Here is a 9367-nt window from a genome sequence, read left to right on the forward strand (position 1 = left end):
TTTGCGTGTGGGTGTAGGTATGTGGGTGTTGTTTGCGTGTGGGTGTGGGTATGTGGGTGTTGTTTGCGTGTGGGTGTGGGTATGTGGGTGTTGTTTGCGTGTGGTGTTGGGTGTTGTTTGCGTGTGGGTGTGGGTATGTGGGTGTTGTTTGCGTGTGGGTGTGGGTATGTGGGTGTTGTTTGCGTGTGGGTGTGGGTATGTGGGTGTTGTTTGCGTGTGGGTGTGGGTATGTGGGTGTTGTTTGCGTGTGGGTGTGGGTATGTGGGTGTTGTTTGCGTGTGGGTGTGGGTATGTGGGTGTTGTTTGCGTGTGGGTGTGGGTATGTGGGTGTTGTTTGCGTGTGGGTGTGGGTATGTGGGTGTTGTTTGCGTGTGGGTATGTGGGTGTTGTTTGCGTGTGGGTATGTGGGCGTGGGTATGTGGGTGTGGGTATGAGGATGTGGGTATGAGGGTGTGGGTATGAGGGTGTGGATATGTGGGTGTGGGTATGAGGGTGTGGGTATGTGGGTGTGGGTATGTGGGTGTGGGAATGAGGGTGTGCGTATGAAGGTGTGGGTATGTGGGTGTGGGTATGTGGGTTTGGGTATGAGGGTGTGGATACGAGGGTGTGGGTATGAGGGTGTGGGTATGTGGGTGTGGATATGAGGGTGTGGGTATGAGGGGGTGGACACGAGGGTGTGGGTATGAGGGTGTGGGTATGTGGGTGTGGGTATGAGGGTGTGAATATGAGGGTGTGGGTGTGAGGGTGAGGATATGAGGGTGTGGGTATGAGGGTGTGGGTATGAGGGTGTGGGTATGAGGGTGTGGGTATGTGGGTGTGGGTATGAGGGTGTGGGTATGAGGGTTTGGGTATGAGGATGTGGGTATGAGGGTGTGGGTATGTGGGTGTGGGTGTGAGGGTGTGGGTATGTGGGTGTGGGTATGTGGGTGTGGGTATGTGGGTGTGGGTATGAGGGTGTGGGTATGAGGGAGTGGATACGAGGGTGTGGGTATGAGGGTGTGGGTATGAAGGTTTGGATGTGAGGGTGTGGGTATGAGGGTGTGGGTATGAGGGTGAGGATATGAGGGTGTAGGTATGAGGGTGTGGGTATGAGGGTGTGGGTATGAGGGTGTGGGTATGAGGGTGTGGGTTTGAGGGTGTGGGTATGAGAGTGTGGGTATGAGGGTGTGGGTATGAGGGTGTGGGTATGAGGGTGAGGATATGAGGGTGTAGGTATGAAAGTGTGGATATAAGGGTGTGGGTATGAGGATGTGGGTATGAGGGTGTGGGTATGAGGGTGAGGATATGAGGGTGTGGGTATGAGGGTGAGGATATGAGGGTGTGGGTATGAGGGTGTGGGTATGAGGGTGAGGATATGAGGGTGTGGGTATGAGGGTGTGGGTATGAGGGTGTAGGTATGAGGGTGTAGGTATGAGGGTGTGGGTGTGAGGGTGTGGGTATGAGGGTGAGGATATGAGGGTGTGGGTATGAGGGTGAGGATATGAGGGTGTGGGTATGAGGGTGAGGATATGAGGGTGTGGGTACGAGAGTGTGGGTATGAGGGTGTGGGTATGAGGGTGAGGATATGAGGGTGTGGGTATGAGGGAGTGGATATGAGGGTGTGGGTATGAGAGTGTGGGTATGAGGGTGTGGGTATGAGGGTTTGGATGTGAGGGTGTGGGTATGAGGGTGTGGGTATGAGGGTGAGGATATGAGGGTGTAGGTATGAGGGTGAGGATGTGAGGGTGTGGGTATGAGGGTGTGGGTATGAGAGTGTGGGTATGAGGGTGTGGGTATGAGGGTGTGGGTATGAGGGTGTGGGTATGAGGGTGTGGGTATGAGGGTGTGGGTATGAGGGTGAGGATATGAGGGTGTGGATATAAGGGTGTGGGTATGAGGGTTTGGGTATGAGGATGTGGGTATGAGGGTGTGGGTATGAGGGTGAGGATATGAGGGTGTGGCTATGAGGGTGTGGGTATGAGAGTGTGGGAATGTGGGTGTGGGTATAAGGGTGTGGGTATGAGGGTGTGGGTAAGAGTGTGGGTATGAGAGTGTGAGCATGAGGGTGTGGGTATGAGAGTGTGGGTATGAGGGTATGGACTATTTGTGGATATTTATACGTAAGGAGGTATGGATTGTAGTATGTTTGAAGGTAAAGTTAGGAAGTGTATGTGGAGGAAGTCCTGAGCTGGGTATGAAAGGGGGTGATGGTATAGAGTGGGTATGGAGTGGGTACGGAGTTTGGGTATAGAGGTGTGTAGGTAGGAATTATGGGGATGAGAGCAATTAATTTTTATTTTCTGTTTGTAATAATGACGAAAATAGTGATAATAACAATGACGATAATAGTGATAATGATAATAATAATAATAATGATAATAGTAATAACAATAAGGATAAAGGCAATAATTATAAAAATAATAATAATGATAATGATAAAAATGATAATAATGATAATAATAAAAATAATAATATTAATGATACTAACCATACTAATAACAACAACAATAATAATACTTATAATAACAATGATAGTAATAATACAAATAATAAGAACTGTTTCTTTATAATAATGAGAATAATAATAATAATGATAATGATAACAACAATGATAACAATAGCCAACAATAACAACATCAACACCCATATTTCCTCCCGTACATTCCCTCAAAGTGAAAAAGACAAAAAAGCCCCCCCACCCCGCACCCCCCCCCAAAAAAAAAGAAAGAAAAAGAAAGAAAAAAAGACACTGCTATGAGAGTGGTCCTGCATCCACGTAAGCCCTGGGGGACTAACTCTCCCAAAATCATTTCTTTCCCGCTATGAACTAAGCCTGGGGTCTGCCGGAAGCTGTTGGGACAAAAAGCACGAAATCAGCCGCGCCTGCGAGAGGGTGGGGGGAGGGGAGTGAGGAGGAGGGGGAGGGAAGGAGGGAGGTAGGGAGAGAAAGGATAGGAGAGAGGGAGAGAAGGGGGAGGGAATGAGAGAGAAAGGGAGAGAGAGGTAGAGTAGGAGAACGGGAGGGAAGGAGGAGGAGACGAGAGAGAGAGAGGGAGGGATTGAGGGAGAAAAGTAGGAATGAGAGAGAGAGGGAGGGAGGGAAAGAAAGGGAGAGAAAGAAAGGGAGGGAGGGAGAGAGAGAATGCAAGGGAAAGAGGGAGAGGAGATAGAGAGAGGGAGGGAGGGAAAGAAAGGCAGGAAGGAAGGAGTAGAAAATGATAGATAGATAGAATGAAAGGCCAGGGATAAAAAGAGAAAGAAGGGGTGCAATAAGAAAAAGAAAAAGAAGAAAAGAAAACGAAAAAGAAAAAGAAAAGAAGAAAAAAGAATAGAAGAATAAGAAAAAGAAGAAAGAAGAAAAAGAATAAACCAGAAAAAAAGAAGTAAAAGAAGATGAAGAAGAAGAAAAGAGAAAGCCCGTTGAATGAAGCTCGTCTGAACGCCAAGCTCTTACGCAACAAGAACCAGCTGGGTGTCTCCACAAGTTATTCAGAAAACGGTTTAATGCTGTTCTGCTTCCAAGAACACCCTTTCGTGGATGGTCTGTGGGTGTGTGCTAATTAGGGTAGGTCCAATTAACTCATTTCGAGTCGTTAATATCGTTTTAATTTTCCTCGTGTACAAGGTCATTGGGGATGTAGTTCTGTAATTAATAGACTTTTTATGATCCTTCTCCTTCTTCTTCTTCTCCTTCTCCTTCGTTTCCCCCTTCCTTTTCTTATGATAAACATCTTTGGTATAATTCTAGATATTCCGGTGCTTATCGGCCATCGCCAATACAATTCTTGAAGGCCTAATAGTTTTTTTTTCAGAAATCACCAATATAGTTCCAGAAATCTTAGTACTTTTTAGCCATTGAAAATACAATTTCATTGATCTTTATTACTTTAAGACAATTTTCAGCCATTATTAGTATAATTCCAGAAATCTTAACAATTTTCAAGCATTGGAAATATAATTCTCGAAGTCTAAGTGATTTTCAGACGTTGTAAATATGATTCCAGAAATCTTGATAATCTTTAAACAGCACAAATTTATTTCCAGAAATCTTAGTCATTTTCAGTGATAACAAAGATAATTCCAGAAATCAAGTAATTTTCAACCATTGCATATATAATTCCAGAAATATTGATAATATCCATCCATCACCAATATAATTGTAGAGATATTAGTAATTGCAGATATAATAGCAGAAATCTTGATAATTTCCAGATATCATAAATAAAATTCCAGTCGTCTCAAGTTTCAATCATCGCCATATTGTTCCTGAATTCCTCATTTCCAGCAATTGCAAATGTAATTCGAGAAATCTCAACAATTTCCCATCATAGATATAATCCCAGAAGTCCTAGTAATTTGCAGATATCCCAAACATCTAAAAAAAATCCATTTAATCCAAGATCCAATATCCAAATATTCCTAGAATCCAATTAATCCAAAATTCAATATGCAAATACCCCAACGAATCCATTTAATCCAAAACTCGATATCCAAATACCTCCCCAAAATCCCTTTCATCTAAAATCCAATATCCGCATACCCAAAAGAATCCCATTAAATCCAATATCCGCATACCCAAAAGAATCCCATTAAATCCAATATCCGCATACCCAAAAGAATCCTATTAAATCCAATATCCGTATACCCAAAAGAATCCCATTAAATCCAATATCCGCATACACAAAAAGAATCCCATTAAATCCAATATCCGCATACACAAAAAGAATCCCATTAAATCCAATATCCGCATACACAAAAAGAATCCCATTAAATCCAAAATCCAAATACCCAAAAGAATCCCATTAAATCCAATATCCGCATACCCAAAAGAATCCCATTAAATCCAAAATCCAAATACCCAAAAGAATCCCATTAAATCCAATATCCGCATACCCAAAAGAATCCCATTAAATACAAAATCCAAATACCCGAAAGAATCCCATTAAATCCAATATCCGCATACCCAAAAGAATCCCATTAAATCCAAAATCCAAATACCCAAAAGAATCCCATTAAATCCAATATCCGCATACCCAAAAGAAGCCCATTAAATCCAATATCCGCATACCCAGAAGAAGCCCATTAAATCCAAAATCCAAATACCCAAAAGAATCCCATTAAATCCAATATCCGCATACCCAAAAGAATCCCATTAAATACAATATCCGCATACCCAAAAGAAGCCCATTAAATCCAAAATCCAAATACCCAAAAGAATCCCATTAAATCCAATATCCGCATACACAAAAGAATTCCATTAAATCCAATATCCGCATACCCAAAATAATCCCATTAAATCCAAAATCCAAATACCCAAAAGAATCCCATTAAATCCAAAATCCAAATACCCAAAAGAATCCCATTAAATCCAATATCCGCATACCCAAAAGAAGCCCATTAAATCCAATATCCGCATACCCAGAAGAAGCCCATTAAATCCAAAATCCAAATACCCAAAAGAATCCCATTAAATCCAAAATCCAAATACCCAAAAGAATCCCATTAAATCCAATATCCGCATACCCAAAAGAAGCCCATTAAATCCAATATCCGCATACCCAGAAGAAGCCCATTAAATCCAAAATCCAAATACCCAAAAGAATCCCATTAAATCCAATATCCGCATACCCAAAAGAATCCCATTAAATCCAATATCCGCATACCCAAAAGAAGCCCATTAAATCCAAAATCCAAATACCCAAAAGAATCCCATTAAATCCAATATCCGCATACCCAAAAGAATCCCATTAAATCCAATATCCGCATACCCAAAAGAATCCCATTAAATCCAAAATCCAAATACCCAAAAGAATCCCATTAAACCCAATATCCGCATACCCAAAAGAATCCCATTAAATCCAATATCCGCATACCCAAAAGAATCCCATTAAATCCAATATCCGCATACCCAAAAGAATCCCATTAAATCCAAAATCCAAATACTCAAAAGAATCCCATTAAATCCAACATCCGCATACCCAAAAGAATCCCATTAAATCCAAAATCCAAATACCCAAAAGAATCCCATTAAATCCAATATCCGCATACCCAAAAGAATCCCATTAAATCCAATATCCGCATACCCAAAAGAATCCCATTAAATCCAATATCCGCATACCCAAAAGAATCCCATTAAATCCAATATCCGCATACCCAAAAGAATCCCATTAAATCCAAAATCCAAATACCCAAAAGAATCCCATTAAATCCAAAATCCAAATACCCAAAAGAATCCCATTAAATCCAATATCCGCATACCCAAAAGAATCCCATTAAATCCAATATCCGCATACCCAAAAGAATCCCATTAAATCCAATATCCGCATACCCAAAAGAATCCCATTAAATCCAATATCCGCATACCCAAAAGAATCCCATTAAATCCAATATCCGCATACCCAAAAGAATCCCATTAAATCCAAAATCCAAATACCCAAAAGAATCCCATTAAATCCAATATCCGCATACCCAAAAGAATCCCATTAAATCCAAAATCCAAATACCCAAAAGAATCCCATTAAATCCAATATCCGCATACCCAAAAGAATCCCATTAAATCCAAAATCCAAATACCCAAAAGAATCCCATTAAATCCAATATCCGCATACCCAAAAGAATCCCATTAAATCCAAAATCCAAATACCCAAAAGAATTCCATTAAATCCAATATCCGCATACCCAAAAGAATCCCATTAAATCCAATATCCGCATACCCAAAAGAATCCCATTAAATCCAATATCCGCATACCCAAAAGAATCCCATTAAATCCAATATCCGCATACCCAAAAGAATCCCATTAAATCCAAAATCCAAATACCCAAAAGAATCCCATTAAATCCAATATCCGCATACCCAAAAGAATCCCATTAAATCCAAAATCCAAATACCCAAAAGAATCCCATTAAATCCAATATCCGCATACCCAAAAGAATCCCATTAAATCCAAAATCCAAATACCCAAAAGAATCCCATTAAATCCAATATCCGCATACCCAAAAGAATCCCATTAAATCCAAAATCCAAATACCCAAAAGAATCCCATTCAATCCAAAATCCAAATACCCCAAAGAATCCCATTAAATCCAACATCCGCATACCCAAAAGAATCCCATTAAATCCAAAATCCGCATACCCAAAAGAATCCCATTAAATCCAATATCCGCATACCCAAAAGAATCCCATTAAATCCAATATCCGCATACCCAAAAGAATCCCATTAAATCCAATATCCGCATACCCAAAAGAATCCCATTAAATCCAAAATCCGCATACCCAAAAGAATCCCATTAAATCCAATATCCGCATACCCAAAAGAATCCCATTAAATCCAATATCCGCATACCCAAAAGAATCCCATTAAATCCAATATCCGCATACCCAAAAGAATCCCATTAAATCCAATATCCGCATACCCAAAAGAATCCCATTAAATCCAAAATCCAAATACCCAAAAGAATCCCATTAAATCCAATATCCGCATACCCAAAAGAATCCTATTAAATCCAATATCCGCATACCCAAAAGAATCCCATTAAATCTAATATCCGCATACCCAAAAGAATCCCATTAAATCCAATATCCGCATACCCAAAAGAATCCCATTAAATCCAATATCCGCATACCCAAAAGAATCCCATTAAATCCAATATCCACATACCCAAAAGAATCCCATTAAATCTAATATCCGCATACCCAAAAGAATCCCATTAAATCCAATATCCGCATACCCAAAAGAATCCTATTAAATCCAATATCCGCATACCCAAAAGAATCCCACTAAATCCAATATCCGCATGCCCAAAAGAATCACATTAAATCCAATATCCGCATACCCAAAAGAATCCCATTAAATCCAATATCCGCATACCCAAAAGAATCCTATTAAATCCAATATCCGCATACCCAAAAGAATCCCATTAAATCTAATATCCGCATACCCAAAAGAATCCCATTAAATCCAATATCCGCATACCCAAAAGAATCCCATTAAATCCAATATCCGCATACCCAAAAGAATCCCATTAAATCCAATATCCGCATACCCAAAAGAATCCCATTAAATCCAATATCCGCATACCCAAAAGAATCCCACTAAATCCAATATCCGCATGCCCAAAAGAATCCCATTAAATCCAATATCCGCATACCCAAAAGAATCCCATTAAATCTAATATCCGCATACCCAAAAGAATCCCATTAAATCCAATATCCGCATACCCAAAAGAATCCCATTAAATCTAATATCCGCATACCCAAAAGAATCCCATTAAATCCAATATCCGCATACCCAAAAGAATCCCATTAAATCCAATATCCGCATACCCAAAAGAATCCCATTAAATCCAATATCCGCATACCCAAAAGAATCCCATTAAATCCAATATCCGCATACCCAAAAGAATCCCATTAAATCCAATATCCGCATACCCAAAAGAATCCCATTAAATCCAATATCCGCATACCCAAAAGAATCCCATTAAATCCAATATCCGCATACCCAAAAGAATCCCATTAAATCCAATATCCGCATACCCAAAAGAATCCCATTAAATCCAATATCCGCATACCCAAAAGAATCCCATTAAATCCAATATCCGCATACCCAAAAGAGTCCCATTAAATCCAATATCCGCATACCCAAAAGAATCCCATTAAATCCAAAATCCAAATACCCAAAAGAATCCCATTAAATCCAATATCCGCATACCCAAAAGAATCCCATTAAATCTAATATCCGCACACCCAAAAGAATCCCATTAAATCCAAAATCCAAATACCCAAAAGAATCCCATTAAATCCAATATCCGCATACCCAAAAGAATCCCATTAAATCCAATATCCACATACCCAAAAGAATCCCATTAAATCCAATATCCGCATACCCAAAAGAACCCCATTAAATCCAAAATCCAAATACCCAAAAGAATCCCATTAAATCCAAAATCCAAATACCCAAAAGAATCCCATTAAATCCAATATCCACATACCCAAAAGAATCCCATTAAATCCAAAATCCAAATACCCAAAAGAATCCCATTAAATCCAAAATCCAAATACCCAAAAGAATCACATTAAATCCAAAATCCAAATACCCAAAAGAATCCCATTAAATCCAAAATCCAAATACCCAAAAGAATCCCATTAAATCCAATATCCGCATACCCAAAAGAATCCCATTAAATCCAATATCCACATACCCAAAAGAATCCCATTAAATCCAATATCCGCATACCCAAAAGAATCCCATTAAATCCAATATCCACATACCCAAAAGAATCCCATTAAATCCAAAATCCAAATACCCAAAAGAATCCCATTAAATCCAATATCCGCACACCCAAAAGAATCCCATTAAATCCAATATCCCCATACCTAATAGAATCCCAT

This window comes from Penaeus vannamei, chromosome 18 (genome assembly GCF_042767895.1).
Source record: "Penaeus vannamei isolate JL-2024 chromosome 18, ASM4276789v1, whole genome shotgun sequence".
Taxonomy (NCBI): domain Eukaryota; kingdom Metazoa; phylum Arthropoda; class Malacostraca; order Decapoda; family Penaeidae; genus Penaeus; species Penaeus vannamei.